Consider the following 21,781-nt stretch of genomic DNA (forward strand, 5'->3'; position numbering starts at 1 on the left):
GTGGGAAAAGCTTAGTGGTGCAAGCTTCATTGATTTCCCATAAAATACCGTAGGCCATGGAACTTATTTACTTTACAAAGTAGGCACTGCTTTACCTCGGTATTTTGTACCTCACACAAGTCTTTGAAATCACTTGCCAAAATGTTCAATAATACAAACTCTATTGGCCACAAATGGATAAAGTAACTCTCAGAGCAGTGGGGCCATGCCTGATTTTCAGGATATCCAAATTTATACAAAATGAAAAATTCAAGCTCATAATCAATGGTTATCCCAAAATACGTTCATGAATGTGTCCATACTGGACCTAAGTTGGCCATCCCTGCTATAACTATTCAGGTCCAGTTGATTGGTATTCAAAAAGTTATTTTCAAATGCGATGCCCTTTCTTTCATAGGTTTATTACTGTTTATTCACACTAGTGCCCTATAGGAATTTGGGTAACAGTTTGCATTTCCGTTTGCCTGGGCATTAGACACAAAGGTGCCAAAAGCTACTGATGGGCTACGGGACCCTCAGGAAGGGTCAACACAATTCTGCCCATGGCTAATATAAGAAGGGCCATTCACAGAAGACCACTCATGGCACATTTCAAGCAATCGACTTAGACTAGCAAAAGCCTGAGCTGGCGTCCTGGTATGATATTTCATCCAGACAGGTAAAAGGGAACTCCTTGGGGTGCCCCACATCTTCTAAAGATGTTGAAAGGTCCACACATATTTGAGAGAGAAGGGGCTAATGTAGGAACTAATAAAGACATTTCTTCTACGGTGAAAACATTAAATTAGTCACCAATATAATGATTTATTAATCATCTACACAATTTATTTACAACGTCAGTATATACAAGCTCCAAAACCCACTTCTTAAATTACTCATCATTGGAGATATTATACATGGAAATAGGTACATACATCAACAAAGGACACAATCCACAAAACATAACATATTAAGCATAGGGCTTAACTGGAGTCTCCCATTGATTATTATGTGGCTTTTCAGAAGTTATATACCAACTCCACAATCAAAAAAAGTGCACAAAATAGAAGACACCCTTGTCTCCTTTTCCGTTGATCTGTGCACTGATCCTTTCCCAAAACCATTCAGTTTTATGTGGACTCCTAAAGATCAAAAGGTCGACGTGTTTCAACCCTCTTGAATATGTGTCTCCTCAAGACCATGGAAGAAAAACAATTGCCTAAAGAAAATCAATACACCATTTACTAAATATGATGATGAAACCCGAAGGTCACCACATCTTAAAAACATTGTGACCGCTCCAGGTATGTCACACTTAACATAGGCAAGTCGAATTGTGCTATACAGTCAGTGTGGAAAGACCAACCACTGGTGCCCGTGAAAACAGTAAAAAAAAGTCCAGTACTAAGAGAGGGTGTCTGTAAAATCCCAAACACAACCAGTATGTGTACCAATAATCCTCCATTATATCTATAGTGAAGGACGCCCCGTGCGCAGAGAAGTTAGTGCGGCCATGGTCTCATAAATAAAGGTCTTGCAGTGCAGTCACATACATACGTGCTTCCTCTCTCTATGAGTGATGGAGGTCATCACTATAACCCAGAAATGTGCCTAACAAACCTCGGCTCCAGGAGGAACTCTATACTCAAAGGAAAGATGTATAATGCGATACATGCCTTCAAAACACCAGGCCATCAAAGGTGCCCAACCACAATCTGAAAATAAAATGGAATATTGTATTGCTAGGTTTATGAAGAAAACACAGTATGTGGTTAAACAAAGTCAATCACACTAAGTTACTTATGTGTCCAACACCGTGTGCCGCAGTCCAATCACTTTCACTACTGCATCGCGGATATACCATCACAGGGGGCCATGCCTCCACCAGTGTACAATTTTAAGCAAATGGATGCTGCAGGTCGTTCTTCCTGCAGGGGCATAATGCTCTACCACCACAGTTCTGTGTAAAAGTATTGTTACTTCCTCATGCAATTTGTATCTGCGTTAGGATCAACCATGGAGCGAGGGGGTGGGACTAAAATGCACGTGACCTGTAAGGGTAACCTGTCCGGGCAAAACTAATGTGATGACCAGTGGCGTGTAACACATTGTCAAAGTGGACTGCCTCGTGAATGGTTGACCATATCATCTTACGCAGTGAACAAAAGGGAAACTTATTACAAATACAATTTTTTTTTACAATAAGTCCACAAATTAATTCAACAAAACTAAACATGTCTATAATCAATCAATCAATCAATCAGTCATTGCATTTGTAGAGCGCACTACTCACCCGTGTGGGTCTCAAGGTGCTTGAAGAGGGGCGGGGGAGCTGCTACTGCTTGAACAGCCAGGTCTTGAGGAGTCTCCTGAAGGTCAGTAGGTCCTTGGTCTGACGTAGGTGGATGGGCAGGGTGTTCCAGGTCTTGGCAGCAAGGTAGGAGAAAGATCTGCCACCGGTTGTTGTCCTGTGGATGCGTGGGACGGTGGCGAGGGCGAGGTCGGCGGAACGGAGTTGATGGTTCGGGGTGTAGAAGGTGAGATGATCATTGAGGTATGCTGGTCCGGCTTTGTGGAGCGCTTTGTGGGCGGGGTTAGGAGTTTGAATGTGATCCTTTTGTTGACGGGGAGACAGTGTATGTCTCTCAGGTGGGCTGTGATGTGGCGTGGGATGTTGAGGATGAGGCGTGTGGAGATGTTCTGTATCTGTTGCAGTCTTTTCTTGAGAGTGGCCGTGGTTCCCTCGTATAGAGTGTTGCTGTAGTCCGGTTTGCTGCTGATGAGGGCCTGGGTAGCCGTCCTTCTGGTTTCAGTGGGGATCCACCTGTAGATTTTGTGGAGCATGTAGAGGGTGTTGAAGCAGGAGGATGAGACGACATTGACTTGTTGGGCCATGGAGAGCGATGAGTCAAGGATGAAACCCAGGTTGCGGGTGTGGTTGGTGGAGGTTGGTGCGGCTTCCAGCGTGGGCGGCCACCAGAAGGTGTCCCAAGCAGAGTGGGTGGGGCCGAGCATGAGGAGCTCTGTCTTATCTGAGTTTAGTTTTAGGAGACTGTTCTTCATCCAGTTGGTGACGGCCTTCACACCTTCATGTAGGTAGGTTTTGGAGGTGGCGGGGTCCTTGGTGAGGGAGCGGATCAGCTGGGTGTCGTCGGCATAAGAGACGATGTTGAGGTTGTGAGATCGGACAATTTTGGTGAGCGGTGCCATGTATATGTTGAAGAGTGTCGGGCAGAGGGAAGAGCCCTGTGGTGCGCCGCAGATGGTCTTGGTGGCTTCAGATAGGAGTGGAGGGAGGCAGACTCTCTGTGTTCTGTCAGAGAGGAAGGAGGTGATCCAGTCCAGGGCATTGTCATGGATCCTGCATCATAGAGGCATGTGGGCAGGGTGTGGTGGCAGATGGTGTCAAACGCGGCCAAGAGGTCAGGGAGGAGAAGGGCTGTGGTTTCGCCTTTGTCCACAAGAGTCCGGATGTCGTCTGTGGCAACGATGAGGGCGGTCTTGGTGCTGTGATTGCTGGGATTGGGACGGGTTCAGAGTGCTGTTTTCCTCCAGGTGGTGGGTCAGTTGCCTGTTCTTCTAGAGAACCTTTGCTGGGAACAGAAGCAGGGAGATGGGCCAGTAGTTTTTGAGGTTCTTAGTGTCCGCCTTGGGTTTCTTGAGTAAGGCGTTGATCGCGGCGTGCTTCCAGCTTTCCGGGAAGGTGGCAGTCTTGAAGGAGCTATTGATGATCAAACGGAGTTGGGGGGCGTTGATGGAGCTCCCTCTGTTGTAGATGTAGTGCGGGCAGGGATCAGATGGAGAGCCGGAATTAATTGTGTTAATTACTTTGGTGCTGTCAGCGTTATTGACGTGTGTCCAGGAGAGCAGGAGGTTGCTGTGGTTGGGGGCGGTGAGTCAGAGGTGTTGGTGGCTGCTGGTGGGGTCTTGTTGTTGAAGCTGTCGTGGATGTCTGTGATCTTGCGGTGAAAGAAGGTGGCGACGGAGTCGCAGAGGTCTTGCGAAGGTGGGATGTCGTTGGTGCTTGATCTGGGGTTGGAGAGTTCCTTCACGATGTTGAAGAGCTCTTTGCTGTTGTGCGTGTTGTTGTCGATATGTTCCTTGAAGGAGGATCTCTTTGTGGTCCGGATGAGCTGGTGGTGCTTGCGGATGGCGTTCTTGAGGGCTGTGTGGGTGGCTGGTGTCTGTTCCTGGCGCCACTTCCTCTCGAGTTTTCGGCAGGCCTGTTTGGAGGTCTGAAGGTCGGTGGTGAACCAGGTGGTCTTTCTGATGGCGCGGTTGCAAGAGGGTTTCTTGATCGGGGGAGAGTGTTGGCACACTCGTCGATCCATTGCCTGAGGTTGCGGGTGGCTGAGGGTGGTCTTGGGATCGATGTGGAGTTGGAAGTGCATGTGTTTAGCGGTACTGAGCGTGTATTCGGTGTTGGTTGAGATTCTGATGGTGTTCCTGTGGATCCCTCCTCCCGGTCTGTTGGTGCGGTCTCTGCGGGTGATCTTGTAACCGTCTGGGATGGCTATGGCGATGTTGGGTGCTGGTCGTACAGTATTGTATAAACCTGAGCATGTCACATTTATGAACCTCTAAATCATATTTTCCAGGTCACCTCAGTTAATCCATTACTTGTGTTCACATGTAAGGTCTACTTTATGCTAGAGTATCTGAGCACATTAAGCCCAAATTCAACCAAAAAGAATCTCAGTAGTAGTCAGAAAACTTTAAATCAGGGCCCACATTTCATAAAAATCATTCAGACCCTGGGTAGCTGTACTATATATCTTGATCATCTGTGCTTCAACTCTGTTTAAAATGTTGGATGCTTGCGTTCCTCTCATCGTGTTTTGCAGTACATATAAAACTGACCATCTCAAATCATTTTTGTTATGGTTATGTACTTTAAATCGCAGAGACATTGAATGCAGTAGACACCATTTTTGTATTGCAATTGGAAAACTTCTCTTGTCAATGTATTTTACCATTGATAGTAATGGTTTTATTGTTAGTAGTGAGTTGGCATGCCGCACAACTATTGCACTTATAATGTCCTGCTAACGTTGGCAGTCATAAAATTTCTCTTAAATTGGTTTGCTTTTCTGGGGTCCTTGTCGCTTTGATCAGATAGTCTTGAAGATTTTTCCCCTTCTTAAAGCTGAAAATGGGGTGATGGATACCTGGTGGAATTTTCAAATATTTCTTGATTATTTTCTTCACCTTATTAGCTTTTGGACTGTATGTCAAAACACATGTAAAGGGATTAGTTTTACGACATGTTTTTGGAGGCAGCAACATTTCCCTAGGGGTAAACCAAGTGTTCTTTAATGCTGCCTTGACTAGTTTTCACGGATACCCTCACTGTACCAATTTCTGCAACATGATATTGGCATGTACAAAAAAATTGTCTTTACATGAACAATATCTCCTTATTCCAAGGAATTGACCATGAGGTAGATTTTCTTTCAAAATACAGAGATGTCCACTCGAGAAGTGCAATAATGTGTTGCAGTCTATAGGTTTAGTAAATAGATTAACTTTAATCTGGCCTCCTCGATTAATTATCCATCAGTCTAAGAAGTTGATTTTTTTATTATCATGTCATGCTAAACTTCTGGTCTTGAGTCCTAATCTTTAGCCATTGTAAAAAGGTGTGTAAAGCTTGCATATCACCCTTCTGTATTGCCAAAACATCATCTATATAACAAAACCATTTTGTAAGGTGTGTTTGGTAAGGGTTACTGTCACTGTAGACCCATCTTTTTGATAGTAAGACAGAACCATATTAGCTATTTCTGGACCGAAACTGCACCCCATCATTACTCCTTTAACCTGTAGAAACAGATCTCCTTTAAAAGCAAAACAAAAATAGTTCTTTAAACATAGAGACATTCAACTAAGAGGTATTCAACTAAGAAGTCAGTGGGAACCTCAAATGGTCTTGGGCTTGAGTCAAGAATGTATTTAATTACTGCAAGTGCTTCGTCCTGTGGTATGTTTGTATAAAGAGACTCAATATCTAGGGTTACTAGAAGTTGTTTGTTTCCATCAAAGGGTAAGCCTTCAACATCCGTAGAATCTCTAAGGTATGCCAGAGTTCAGGACAAAAAAGGTTTCAAGAACATCTCTACAAATTGGGCGAAGGGTTCTAAAATGGAACAACATACTGAAATAATTGGCCTCCCTGAGGGATGTGTGTATTGTGGGTGAAATGTAAATCAATGATGTCCAAATACTCTTGTCTTTTAAGGAATTCAAATTCCTTTCTACGCATCCACCCTCCATTCAGCACTATGGTAGTCAGTTCAAGATTCTTGGCTTGCAGCCCTTCAGAAGGATCCTCTTGGATCTGGAGGTAATGCAAGTTGTTATTTAGTTGAAAAGCTATCTCCTGATCATACTACATGCTGTCACATACAACTATACCACCTCTTTTGTCTGCTGGCTTAATCACTATTGAGGAGTCATTAGTCAGACTATATTTAGCTCCAGAATCTTCTTTGCTGTAGTTGCGTCCGAAAAAGCACTTCCGTGTGCTCAACTTGTCTATTTCCCTGATTACCGTATCTTCAAAGACTAAGACTTCAGGAGGCATGGTGGTCTTATCTAGACAAAGGGTGGAATTATTTCTAAGCCGCTAATGCTGTACACAGAACTGTCCTTGCTATTTTGAAAAAAAATCATTGAGCCTGATCTTGCTCAAAGATTGCAAGACTTCCTTTTTTGCTTATACTGGATCTTGAATCCTCACAGGGACAAAAGAAAGACCTTTGTTCAGAACTTGATTCTGATAGATTGCATGTGGACAAACTGTAGATATGTGTCAATTCTATCTTATCACTGTAGACATTTACTAACGCCTGTATGTCCTCCGTCTTGTCTTCAGGGCCCTTTGAGCTATGAGTGGTCTCCTCCACCCTCTGTCTCTTCTCCTGTATCCTCCTCTGCCTAAAAAAAGTTGGGATTCTGGGGGTGGAAAAGTGAGGTTTGATGACCCTGATGTGTCTGAGTCAGAAGAAGTTTCAGAAAAAGTGATGAATCTCCTACATGACCTACTCTGAGATTGTAAGTTGATACTGCTAGTATTGCTATATTTGTAGAAATCCTCTTTTAAGTATGGGTAAATATTCTTCCATTCGAAGTTTTTAATGTTGGGTGAGACCTTCATAGTTTTTTGATTTGTGATATGGACTTTAAACTCAGCTATTGTTTTATGTACTGTTTTTAACAATTGTTTTGCATTCTTAATCGTGGGTCTGCAGCTATCGCATTTTGTAGCTCCCCTATTTCTTTCAATTCCACCTCACTAGCTGGTAAAGCTGTTTCGATAGAAAGTGCAAGACAGTCATTAGAACACTTGGTCCATCCCCACTGAATTGTAATAAGTAGGTTTTGTTGCATATAAAAATACAGGTACATTCTTAACCTGGAAACCCTGAAGGATAGTATTATTTTTAAGCTGCTCAAGCAAAGCTTGTGCATGTGTGCATGTAACTGCATTCTTATTTGTTTCTTTTTCAATTGTTTAAGCTTTTCTACTTTGTCCAATTTTGATACTGCCGGACCAGCCTGTCCACTGCTTAATAAAGAGGAAAATCCCAAAAGTCTATTAATCTGTGCATCTGTTTAGCTCACTATATATGGTTCTTTCATGACTACTGGGCAAAGAAAGAACGGGAAAGTGATACTGTAGCTTGCATAATAATTTGTAGAAATTACAAAAACGTGTCCTGTCAACTTTTAGATCATCCTTGTGCTGTCCACACATCTAACAAGGTGGATTTGACATTGTATATTAACTGAGTTTTGCCCATATGACCCTACATTACCTGGGTAGAAACTATATTTGAGAGAGGAAGGGGGTAATGTAGGTACCAAAAAAGAAATACTTCAACAGAGAAAACATTAAATTATTCACCGGTATCATGATGTATTACTCATCTATACTATTTATTTACGATTTCGTTGTATACAAGCTCAAAATACACTTCTTAAATTACTCATCCCAAGAGGTACTATACATATAAATAGGTACATACATGAACACAGGACACAATCCACAAAGTATAACATATTAAACATAAGGTTAAACTGTAGCCTTCCATTAATTATATACCAAGTCCACAATCAAAGGTAGTCCAAATCATAAAAGTGCACAAAATAGAAGACATCCTTGTCTTCTGTTGCATTGATCTGTGCACTGGAAATTTCCCAGAACAATTCGGTTTTATGTGAACTACTTTAGTTCAAAAGGTCGATGCATTTCCACCCTCTTGACTATGGGCCTCCTCAGGACCATGGAAGAAAAACAATTGCCTAAAGAGAACAAATACACAGTTTCCTAGTGAGCTTTGCATGGTGCAATCAGTCATGGACACCCTTCCCCACCACCTCCTGTGAGTGAGAATCAAGATAACCTGCACCACTCGTTCACTAGGCAATGGTGACGCAACCCTTATGCCAGCCAGGAGAGGGGTGATCGACAGTGAGATGTACAACCTGGTGATCTGGACCATGTCAAGGATCCCCACCCAGGAGAAAAGTTTGTTTGGTCTATCATTCTTTCCTTAGACTATCACTGAAGGAAGAGGGGCAATAGTATCTGCTCAACCAGAGAAAGAGACAATCACCAGGAACATATCCCATTCCAGGCAATTCCATCATGCTCATGAGGGTTGGACTGTCGGCAGTGAGGCATGGGAGCCAATAACCAAGAGGGGAGATAGCACAAAACCGAGGGGCTTTGCCACACTGAGTACAGTGATGATAGTTTTACAGAGAACATACCACCAACGGGGGGATCTCCCAGGCCCCAGAGTGAATGCGGTGATGCATAATAAGGTGGTAGCCACAATACCATCTGAGAACAAGCCCCTCCACCCTCTCAAAGGTACAAGGATTATTTAACTGAATTAATATGATGGATTGTGTTTTTTCACTGAGAACAAAGTGGGTTTCTAAACATGGGAATGTGCTCATTCAGTGGTTGCGATGTGCTACGTATGTTTGGTTGGAAGATACTTTTTTCGAATTCCCCTGGAGTTATGGAATGTCTTTTTTTGTGTTGACATGATAAAGGAGGAATGTCTCATTGTAGCGAGGTGCGATATCTCAAGTCAGCTATCAGTAGAAGGTCTTGGGTGATCCTCCCAATGACATGTGTGTCTTGGTTTAACCGGATGCCATGATGCACAAGTTTAGAATAAAGGAAACCTGCACACTAGGCAGGGCGTCTATTGCTTTACCAGCCCTTGAGTGTGTAACTGATGATTTACAACAGGCCACTCTGACATTACACTGGGCCCCACCAACACTACAGTGTTTTGACTAATATGAGTTATATAAGCTAGAACTACTCCAGAATTTATACTGGCAGGTGCATAATGTTTCTTACTTTTTTAATAATATTGGTTGTTACCATTCTCTACTCATATCTGATATTGCATACCGATGAAATAGCTTGACATCTAGCCTTTATGCTCATGTAAGCACTCTGAAAAATCTATAATTTTGGGGGGGTTAATACATAATCTGACACTCTAGCCTGTATTATCGTCAATAAAGCATTTAATAAAAAAACAGTATTTGAGCCCCCGTTTATTTTTTTTTTAAATCACATTTTTCCAAATGCCTGTCCACTCTTCATATGATAATCCTGATAATCGTGTGCTGCAATTCCAATTCAAATTCCCTCCAGATTATTATTTAAATTTTCCATCTTTAGCCTTATTCCTAAAACATTGTGTAACACTGACTTGTTCATGTTGCATAGGTCTTTCCAAATACAACTTTTAAGGCTGTACAAATTTATTGATTAGCTAATAATTGTTGCATAAGTAGGAAACATTATTTTCTACATAGCACCAAAAATATTCATTATCCTCAATATCGCCCCTCCTCAAGTGGCATGCCTATAATATTATGTTGAATTTGAAAGAATGGATATTCCTTATACAGACATACTTGTTTATGTAGTGTCTTCTTTTTCAATTATATTGTCATAATAAACTATGTCTAGAATATATGTCATGTGTGAAATTAATAATACTGAAAATGTGTCCGATAAAGTTCAGCTCAACCTAGATAGATAACATGGGTAACGCTAAAATTTCCAGCATCGGTTGAATACTGAAGTTTAAATCACAATGCTGAAGCTGCCACAAATATATAATAATATACAAGTACATTATTCACTTAGTTAAATATTGATTAATATTTTATCTTCAGCTAGGCAAATATTAAATTCTGACCCACGTTTTATTTTTTCGGAAGTATCTGAACCTGTGTTATCAGAAAATTATTGTAAAATGTTAGAAAACACTTGTAAATGTCTGCAAATGTCAAGTTTTGCAACTGTTCATTATTGTGTTCATACAGAACGAACGTCAAATTCTCAGAACTGAAGTGGGCCTATACCAGAATTTCCCAATCAATATTATAATTGATTGTATAACGGATAAAGGTAAACTACCACATTCAGTAGCAACGTTCTATACAATGTGAATGATAAATGATTCATAGAGAATTATACAGAAAAATGTACAAAAGGTAATCACTGCCCAGATTTAGGAGGGTCTAGCACCACCTTGCGCCACATTAGCGTAATTTTTGTTTACGTTAATGTGGCCCAAGGAGGCCAAAATCACTGCACTAGATTTACAAACTGGCGCAATGCATGCATTTTGCCACTTTGCTACCCCTTGCATCACATTATACCTGCACCAGGCACAGTGTCTATAGTGACACTCCATTTTACCCCATTGAAAGGAAACTGCCTTAGAGTGTAGTGTCCCTTAACCTCGGCATACAGAGACCATTGACATCTTGAAATAGTGTGTAACCTGTGCAAGAAACCAAAATGTATAACTTCCAAAACAATAATTATACATTTTGTGGGTCATTTAGAGTTTTCAAACTTTCCTGGATCAGCTCAAGATCAGAGTCCCGACCTGCCCAGTTATTGCATTTTCTCCAGCAGAAAGAACAAAGCCTGTCCTCACACAAAAGGAGCAATAGGCATTACCTGTTCTAGCTCCTGAGAAGGAAAGAGGTGGGACAGGATGATTTGTATCAATTACCCAGCTGTCACATTGCACCAGGAATGGGCCTGACCAAGCCCACTGAACAAAGGGGAGTGCCCAGGCAACTGGAGCCAACCCACCATGGGATTCTCTTCAAAACGATGGCAGTGTTGTCATCAAGGGGTGGAGCTGAGACCCCAGGAACTGATGTGACCAAAGGCTCCTGGATGATGCCTTTTTGGATTGCCCCAAAGTGCTCTGCAGGAGTGTTGGGAGAGGCGTAGAGAGGTGATGTGGCACCCCAGAATTTGTTAGGGGAGCCTGTCTTCTGGAACCTTCCTCTCCCCTTTTTTAACTCTTGCACAAGGTGAAGATTCACTCTTGCCTGCAGATTGTCTACCCTCTGCGCTGCTGGATCCTGGGGCTCCCATGAAGAGCTGGAAGGAGGAACCCCCCTGCCCCCCACCTAGGACCCCAGACTGTCCAGTTGACCCCAGGACCAGTGGGTTTTCCCAAGGGCCAGTGAAGCTGGCCTGCTTATTCCCCCTGAGGGCCAGTTGAGAGAAGCCTTGGACTCTTCTGTGCCCACCAACAAAGCTACAAAGGAGGACTGGAGCAGAGAGCCAGGAAGACCAGCTTCTGGAGGACTACACACTTTGGAGATGAGGAGGGGTGTTGTAACTGTCAGTGGTGGGCAGAGCTCACCACCAGAAGTAACATAAGCCTAGGATCGTCCAAATCAGCCAAACGGGCCCGAGTTATGGAATTCTAAAGTTTTGCAACCTTTGATCTAATATTGCCTTCTCGGAGCACATGGGGCTAACGTTTGATCAGTTTCACCTGGGATGACCAGGGGACTATACAAAAAATATGTTTTTCACCTGCTGTGGGAGGGGCCGTGCATGGGACCCCCTCCCTGTTCTTCTACATCACCTGGGGACCTCATCCCTTGGTGGGGTTATAAAAAGAGGGCCGGACCCAATCCCCAGACCCCCAGCACTGCAAGAAGGTGGGGAAGTGCCGTTGCACTTTGCGTCAGAGAGATGAGGGGCCCAGGACACCACCGCTGGTCCCCATGATATAGAGCATGTAGGGGTAAGTACCGTCACACTTCCCACACTAAGGCAGGAGGGGCCCAGGACCCCATCCCTTGGCCCCGAGCTGCAGTTAGAGGCAGCCATCTCTACAGGTGTCTACCCGCTGGAGCGGATGGACACACAGAGGACTGCCAGCTCCAGGGATAGCATGCCATCAACCTACTGGATCAAGGAGTTGGCAGGGCAGCCGAGGATGGGATCCCAATGCTGCCCTCTAACAATGGCAAGCTCTGGGATGCCCGGGTGGGACTAGGCACGCCTCCATTAACAAAGAAACACGGCATATGGCCATATTCCATGGACAGAATTAGCAATACAATCACCGCTGCTCTCCTTGGCTCAGCACGAGAGCTGATACTATGATATTCACTGCTTTTTGGAGACTCACCCCATAAAGCTTTGCAGGCCTTTTATTCCAAAAGCATTTTTGCCTATATCTTTGCATGTGGTGGTCTTAGGATCATGGGATCACCACCAAATTGCTTGGCACAACATGCTCTTTCTCCACTGATCATCCTCTGGGTCCTCATCCTAAGTTGGGGGGCAAAATCATTACTTTCTCTACTTTTACATGCAATTTCAAGCTCTCCAATGGCTGGAGCTTTAGCTCTACAGCTGGGAGTGGTTGTCTCTCTAGCAGTCTTATGTATGGTAACATTTTAGATGACCTGGAAGGCCTACAAATGCATAATGCATTGTTTATTTGGTTGCACCCTCTAGGACCTGAATATAGCTTACACTGCAAAGCTTTTCACCATGCTGTTTTCATGTGGTTACTCCCTCTAGATTCCGATTATATGGTTGCACTACAATGTTCTTTCAGCATGCCATTTTTTCTGTGATGCCCTACATGGGCTGTTCTGACCACTACAGTCCAGTGCCAAGCATATGAAAGAATGCACCAATGCAACATTTATTGCTGACTAATGTTTTTATTAGGTTTTCATGATGATTGCATATGTTTTATTGATCCATCTTTATCACAATTATGGCAATGATTCATGCCAAAGTAAAATCATTATTACACCAGGACTGTTGAAACTCACTTGATATGTTTGGGTGACCCCTCCAGGGGGTCACCAATGATTACACAATGTAATCTATGGTATGTTCCATCTACCAGTGTATATTTGTGAATTGCTGCATTGAATTTAGTAACATGTGCGTGATAAAAGTAATTCTCTTTTTTCTAAAGAAAAATGTACTGACTGGACAATCATTTATTGAGTGTTATTATTGTGTGGCAGTGATTGGTGATTACTAGCCCTCACCACCTCCCTTGAGAAGGCCTTAGACTGCTCTGCCTTGATACCTTTTGAAAGTCAATCACTACAATGGGGTGTTCGGTTCCCACTGAGGACAACTGAGGAAATATTACTTGTGCTGGCCACAAAACTAATACCCCAGTTTCCAACAGCACTTATTTAAGGGTGCACGACAGTACAAACAGGAAACAGGAAAAATGTGCCCTGCCTGTAATAGGGCCCAAGATCCCTAACCCGAGTATTTCCTCTAATCATTTTAATCATGTGTCTTGTGAGTCTCTCTTATACTCAGTAAACATTATTCATCTTTCTGTGTCATTGGACCATACTTGCCCAAACAAATGGATCTTTGATATACCTACATGCCAATGACTTCATAACAATCTGTTACATGGGATGAGCAGGTGCATCGCAAGTAGTCAAAGGATTGTCAGTTTGATGATAAAATGGTTTAGCTATATCAAAGCATTCAGTGAATGCAACAATTCATTAAGAGTCTCATTCATGCCTTCTTCTCTCACTTCTGTTATAGGGACTGGATTTCAGTAGTGAGATTTCCTTGAGGATCTATTTCTAGGATGCTATCTAAAACCACCCCATGCATTAGTCCCTTAAGAAGCAAAAAAACAAGTATAAGTAAAATCAAATAAAATTGAACAATGTTTTCTGTTGTTCTTTTCGGATGCAGCTCTAGTTTATTATCCCTCCCTTTCCTTTGGTTTTCTCTCTCTCTCGCTCTCTCACACTGTGTGTGTGTGTGTGTGTGTGTGTGTGTATATATATATATATATATATATATAGATATATAGACTCACTGTATAATTTCATTTTCCGCCTTGTTTCCATGTCTTGCCTTCCTTCAGACTCTTGGGCTTTCTTTTCTCTTCCTCACTGCCTTCTGTATTCTGCTCTGTTAGTTCAGTCACTGCTTCTACAGCTATTTACCACTATTTTCCATACTTGATCTGGTTTCCCTTGTAGATTGGCTCATCTTAGGAAATAAAGGGAAAACCATCAGTTGTGGTGTACGCCATCTTTTTGCCTCCCTTTTCAATATTTACATGACCCCTCCCCCCCCGGCTAAATAGCTTAATTGCACAGCAGCACAGTTTTATTTTTAAGACCCAACTGGTTTATTCTCTTACAATAACACAAAGCCATTTAAGTACACCAATGTTAGTTCATTTGTCACTCACTTGCAGCTGCATAGCCACCAACTTTATGAAACTTAATCCATCAGAGATTAAGGGGGTCATTCTGACTTTGACGGGCGGCGGAGGCCGCCCGCCAAAGTCCCGCCGGCAGAATACCACTGCGCGGTCAAAAGACCGCTGCGGTAATTCTGAGTTTCCCGCTGGGCTGGCGGGCGACCACCAGAAGGCCGCCCGCCAGCCCAGCGGGAAACCCCCTTCCATGAGGATGCCGGCTCCGAATGGAGCCGGCGGAGTGGAAGGGGTGCGACGGGTGCAGTTGCACCCGTCGCGATTTTCAGTGTCTGCGTGGCAGACACTGAAAATCTTGGTGGGGCCCTGTTAGGGGGCCCCTGCAGTGCCCATGCCATTGGCATGGGCACTGCAGGGGCCCCCAGGGGCCCCACGACACCCGTTACCGCCAGCCAGGTTCTGGCGGTCAAAACCGCCAGAACCAGGCTGGCGGTAAGGGGGTCGGAATCCCCATGGCGGCGCTGCTTGCAGCGCCACCATGGAGGATTCCCTTGGGCAGCGGGAAACCGGCGGTACACTGCCGGTTTCCCGTATCTGACCGCGGCTGTACCGCCGCAGTCAGAATGCCCATGGGAGCACCGCCAGCCTGTTGGCGGTGCTCCCGCGGTCGTTGGCCCTGGCGGTAGTCTACCGCCAGGGTCAGAATGACCCCCTAAGCTCCTTCTACTCCCTTATGATGCCAATGTTAGAAATTTTCTTAACTGTCCCACAGTCATAGGTTCTTCAGCAGCCCCAGTTCAAATCCTGGGTCCTCAGATTGGCAAAAAGGTATCCAGAAAGGCAAGTTATCAAAATCATGTTTCTGGCCATTAAAGACTTTGCAATAGATACGTCAGATTGTTGATGAGTGCAGCCACATGTATGTAAATGCCCTGGTGCAGTCCAGACAGCACAATGGCAATTCCACCTACTTCGCTATCCCTGATAATCCCCTGCACCAACAACAATTGGTGAAGCATAGTTACGCCCCCTCCTCTTTAATTTGTCAAAATAATCATGCATCTGAAGCTGAAGTAGCTACACTAACTATGTATTTGGTATTAACTCATTTTTCCTGCCATGATAATGAGCAATATATCATAAGATGCCTCTCATCTTACCTAAGAGATTCTCGTGGTATGCACTTTGCTATTCCTAGGACTTTTGCTAACTGCATCCATGTCTCAAATGGTTACCCATGGGGGCAGGGCCTCTTCTGTGTCTGCTGCCAAGAGTTGCATCTTTTTGCATCTCTGAGCTGAATACATCTTACTTAATATTAAATAATTAAACCTTTTAATTCTTGCTGCCAAAGGACTGTATCTCAGAGTCAGTTTTGCTTTCTTTGCAGGTTAACTTTAAGATGTTTCAGTGAACACAAGTTTTATAAATAACTCACCATGGACCATAGCTGATCTAAAGAAATGTACTGCGTAAACACATGTGCGATACACTGCATTGAGCTCTATGTTCAAGCTGATACCATAACTCTTGGTCACCAATGACACTGTTACATCCAAAGGTAAAGTAACACTTTAATTGTGATATATGTAATGTAACTACTCATCTAATATGGGTGTAGGAAATGTAACCTTGATTTAGTAATGACTGCATCTTGGCAACCTAGAATCTTCCACTTCTGGAATCTCAATTGGAGGTTCCCAAAACTTGAGTAAGTGGACAGTTGCTAGAGGATCCGGAGCTGATCTGGGGTTGTTGTAAGTAACCCCAACAAATGTTCTGATAAGACAAATTAATTGGACTGGAAAGACACCATGGGATTTTTAATTTAGGAAGCAATATGGGGGCCCCTTTAATGCTATTAGGCCAGAGGGAGTCATTCATATGTTCCTTTTTCTTGCTCAAGATCAAGAACTTTCTTTTACTGACATAAGGTGTAGGAAATTAGGCTTCTTCAACAGATGTATAGCCATAGGGCAGTGTCCAGTGTCTAGGCAGGGCATTAACCTACTGAATATCCAGTCCCTTGATCACCTGTAAATCATTTGTGTGGATTCTTTGCTCTGAAATGGTCTGTTGATGTTGAACGAGAGGCAGACATAAATGTTGAAAAGCATTAGTGATAAAGAGAATCCCAGTGGAACTTCCAATGAGACCAGGGTGCTTTTAGATTCAAACTGTACCAGATTTGGATATTGAGGTTGAATTTTACAAATTTTGAAAACTACTGGAAACCAACATCAACACCAGACCTTCTTCTAGTGTAAGACACAATGGTCCACTCTGTCAAAGGGTCGTACTTATCACTTTCCATTCATACATGATAGCTCAAAAATCCTTCTTAGCCAAAACCATTGATTCCCTATTCTTGGATAAAAGCGAAACTGTCTCTTAAAATAAATAAATACTGAACAATATTGTGTAACTTGTCACAGCCACAAACAAAGAATCTCTGTAGTAATTAAGATACCAAAATGTATTTTCTCTGCAGCTCAGGAAGCGGATGCCATAGCAAATCCTATTGTATTCTACTATTTTAATATTCTGTAAATTATGTCCTAGTCAACGAAAAAAACTGCACAATCTTAACATTCCAATTTATTACCTGTTCACTCTGAGCCCCTGAAGCTGCAAGACCATGCAGTAGTAACCATTGACTGCTCAACTTCTCTACCGCACTGACAGCCAAGACCGAAATAGGATATCTTGGTATTCAGCTTGCTCTTTCTGTCATACCCCCCCCCCCGTTTGGATGTGCAATATTGATCGCATATATTGCCCAGTACCTCAGACAGCACCCCCCCCACCATCGAGAACTGCCCTCAAAAACCATCCTTAGAAATTATTTTCAAGAAATAGTCTCTGTTTTGACAAGTCATTTGAGAAGCAATCCAGCAATACACTCTCTACTGTATTTGCTTACACAATCTTCCCACCATATCCGTCCTTGTATTTGTTGCCCTGGTGTGTCGTGAACCCCCCTCTTTAGCAGCTACAGCTGGGATGGGGTACTTCATGAGCCTCTTCTGTCTGCATCACAGCAGATAAAAGTTCATATTTAAGGCTCTAATGAACTACAGGCTCAATAGGAGAGCAAGCAGGAGCAAGGAAGAAGGAAAGATGGAGACATTGAAAATGGAAGGAATGAATGAATATCGAATTGATGATTTATGAGTGGGTGGACAAAAGAGTGGGTAGATGAATGCGTGGGTAGATGGATGAGTGGGTGAAAGGATGAGTGAATATATAGGTGGACGGGGTGTTCAAAGGATGGCAGAGTAAAGGAATGAATGGATGTTGGATAAGTGAGTGAATGGAGAGGTGGATGGATGAGTGAGTGCATGGGTAGGTGGATGGACAGGTATAAGGATGGCAGAGTAAAGGTATGGGTGGATGGATGGATCGATCTATCGATCGATGGAATGTGGAAAGTGAATAACAGATGAAAGAATGAATGTTCGACAGAATGGATGGGTGAAATAGTGGCTATCAGCGGGAAGATGGAAGGGTGAAAGGATGAATGGATAGATGCTTGGATGAAAGAGACAAAAGACCAATTCTAGGGAGGATTGTGCTCGCTTGCTTTGTGCTATCAGAGATTTAAAGTGGAGTGTATTTTATATTTTCTAGCTACTTCCTTGCACCATATATATTTGCTCAGCATGAAGGCCACGTGGAAGGGATGATGGTAGGGCCCCAGGTGAGGGTGTTGTGCATTGCCTGACTTCAGCTTTAGAAACTGACCCTGCCAGGCTATTTTAGCACCATTTCCCTTTAAAGAAATTCAGAAAACTATCTTATTGATGATGTAGTAGTAAGATTAAACGGCGAGAAAACAAGAAAAACACTACTAAATACGATTACCATAGTTCCTGAAGTGGAAAGAGATATTTGTAAAGGAAAAACATTGTAAGAAATAATTACATTGAACATGGGCTGGTAAAAATAATTGTCTTTCCATCTGCAATGCATTTTTAACACTAATTTTAATGTCGAAATAGGAGAGCAAAATGATGCCGGTGCATGCTACTTCCTTAACAATCTAGCACATTATTTACAATGATTGTTAAGGAAAGTATAAAAATACTAGGCCAGTCTTAGAGACAGGTGATGGGGGGATAGCATGAAAAGGCTGGCCTCTGAGCCCAAGGCTGAAGTTACAGCGCGGTTAGTGCTAAATAGGTCAGGTTGAGAGTCTGGCGGAGGATGCGGGGGAATATATCCAGGAAGTCAAAAGCCAATTATAACATCACATGGACTTCAAGTAACTGACAGAAGGTGTTATATTTTAGAAAACCCTAAAGAAAGTTTAACCAGAGGTGCTAATGGTATACACTTATCGCAAGAACCTGTAAAAAATGAATGCCAGAGCCAAAACAAAAGGAACAAGAGCTTAATAAATATTAATGAGGGCGGGGTGAGGAGGACACCCGGCTCAACCTGCCTTCCATGGCTATTTTGGGGTATGTACCTTTAATACCTCAGACACAGATTTCTGGCAATTTCTGTAAGGTGTAGTTTTACTAGCAAGGAGCATATGTATATGAAAACTTGTAAAAAGGAATAATACAAGACACGTCATCGTGTGAAACACATGAGGGATAGAAAGAGACAAATAGAAATATCTTGTATAGATTGTGATACAGAGAGTGAGGCAATAAAAAAATATATTAAGTGTCACATTCCTAACATTCTGCAACAGTACAGTGACATTTGTAATAACTACAAATAATTTTGACCTCTTGACACAGATATTTGCAGGCCATTTGGCAGCCACTTCAATGTTCCTCCCCAATTCTTTTCACTTTTTGACTCTTTTTGGATATTTGTCCTGTGATGCGAGTCACTGTGAGACCTGGTCGAAATTTTAATTATGCTAGTCTATTTAGCCTAAATCCATTAATTTCGTATTACGTTAGATATGCAACATTCTCAAAACTAGGCCACTACGCCACATTAGGTAATGTGCCATTCGCAGTAAAACTTTATGGTGAATAGCGCAATTGCAGTAAAAAATTGCAGCAAATACACAGGGACAACAGAACACGAGCAGTTGTTCTTCACTGTTCTTTCTTGTTTATTTATCCTTGCAGTAGAAATTGAGTAATGTCACTGTAAAATATAGCTCGTACTACCAGATTTTGTGTAATTTTACAGAAATTTCATGTAATTACACAAAAGAAGAATTCGTATCATACACTCCTAGACACTATGGCCCATATTTAAGAAAAAGTGGCGCATCATCATTGATGTTTATAATATGGCGCACCTTGGTGGTCATAGCACAATAGTGTCAACATTTTTGACGCTATGGTGGCGGTTTGCTACACTAGTGTGAAACCTTTTGACGCTAGAGTAGCAAAGTGCAAGGACGCCCATAGAAATCTAGGAAAGCATAATTTTAACACCTGCTCTGAGCAGGCATTAAAAATGCAGCCAAAACTGGCGCAGTGAAATCTGTTAAATTTTTACTGTGCCATATATGCGGGCCCCCTAGTGCCGGAACGCCCCCCCCCCCCTTGCACAGGCATAATGTGGCGCAAGGGTTTACAAAGTGGCGCAATGGGTGCATTGAGCCACTTTGTAAATATGGTGCAGGAAAAGCCACTTTAGCAGTGCCTTAGCATAAAAAATATGATGTTATAGCAGTGTTAAGGTGGCGGTAGGGGTTCCTAAAATATGCCCCTATATGCTCTCTTGAATTTGGTGAGGCTGATTCAGGAAAACATTTATGAGTATGGGAAGTAGTACTACAGGTGTATTCCTTTATGTACTCTTACTTGCCCTCGTGAACCAGCCATATACTTGTAAGTCCCTATTAGTAAAAGTGTAAAGAAGCACATTGCTTTCCATTTGCACTCATTATACTGCAATACTCCCTAAATATTACTTATTTGGTGACTTCAATAATGATATAATTAATATTTTAGTATTGGCAAAGCTTGAATTGTCCATGATTATCATACCATTTCCTTTTGTTCTTTTTCTTATTACCTTTCATTTACTTTGACTATTACTTTTTACTAATATGTCAGTGCTCCATTTCTACTGTCACTATGGATGACTTCATGGCCAACATACCATTCTGATCATGTCCTATTTACATATCCACAACAAAATAAATTAGGTATGTTCTGGTTATCTTTTTAGATATATCTTATTGGATAAAGGAGTACTTTGTGAAACTCTTCTAATAATAACATTTTACTTCTGTGATTAAGTATGTAGTAATTATTGCAAACCTTGCAGTATACAAATGATTTGTGTGGTTTGCATCTCTATCGGAGATTGTTAGTGATATATTTGGAACAAAATTCTATGACCATCTGCCGAAAGCACTACATGTATACATCTAATACTTTGCTCTACCCTATCCAACTAGAAACATACAAGACAATGTACAATACTTTTTTAAATACCTCATTAGTCCACACTACATTTATCATTCCATCAACATTACATAAGGGTGATAAAATATAATACTTAGGAGAAAGTATTATTTTATTGCACTTCTGTAATGATAACTGAGGTGGGGACTGATGGGATCTTAAAAAAAGTTATTGTGCATTGTCTTGTATGTGTTAGTATGCTTGTCCAGAGTGGAAGAAGTGGTCTGTGGTGCTGACTGGCCCGACCCCTGCCAGATCTCAGGTCCACTCCCCTCAGCAGGTCGCAGGCCTTGACAGAGTTAACAGAACATGACTGGCGCCCAGAGTCATTAGCAGGTTGAGCCAATAGCAAAATAGTCAGGGACATTTTGTCCACTGACACTTTACAGTTATTGTTGAATGAAGCTTGTAATATCACCTGAGCTTGCTCTGGGTTTGCAGTTCCTTTCTTGGAACATTGCTGGGGCTCAGGGAAAACCTTCAAATGAGGATTGAGTGTTTTTTGCCCAAATATGTGACATTCCTTGCTGCCAAAAAACATGGGCCACTGATCTGACTGCCTTGAATGGGTTCACATCACATTGTGCGCCTGCAATACCGTCATTTGTGGGGAAAGGTAAGGGTGGGTTGGCTGTATTTATTTCTTGAGCTGTTGGAGTCCTTAATTTTAGAGCAGTTGCAACCACCCCATGTTACCAAATTTTACACTTGAAACTAGTTAATATGATAAATGTGGTTTTAATAAATGTTTACTTTAATTTTTTCTCTAGTCAGCCCCCTGAGATAGTTGAAGAGTTACGAAGGGCACTTATGGTTTTTGTTGAAAAGCAAGAGGAAAAGGTTGTCTCAGTCATATGGGCTGAAGATTTTAATATCATA

Source organism: Pleurodeles waltl, chromosome 1_1 (genome assembly GCF_031143425.1).
Source record: "Pleurodeles waltl isolate 20211129_DDA chromosome 1_1, aPleWal1.hap1.20221129, whole genome shotgun sequence".
In the NCBI taxonomy this organism is placed as follows: domain Eukaryota; kingdom Metazoa; phylum Chordata; class Amphibia; order Caudata; family Salamandridae; genus Pleurodeles; species Pleurodeles waltl.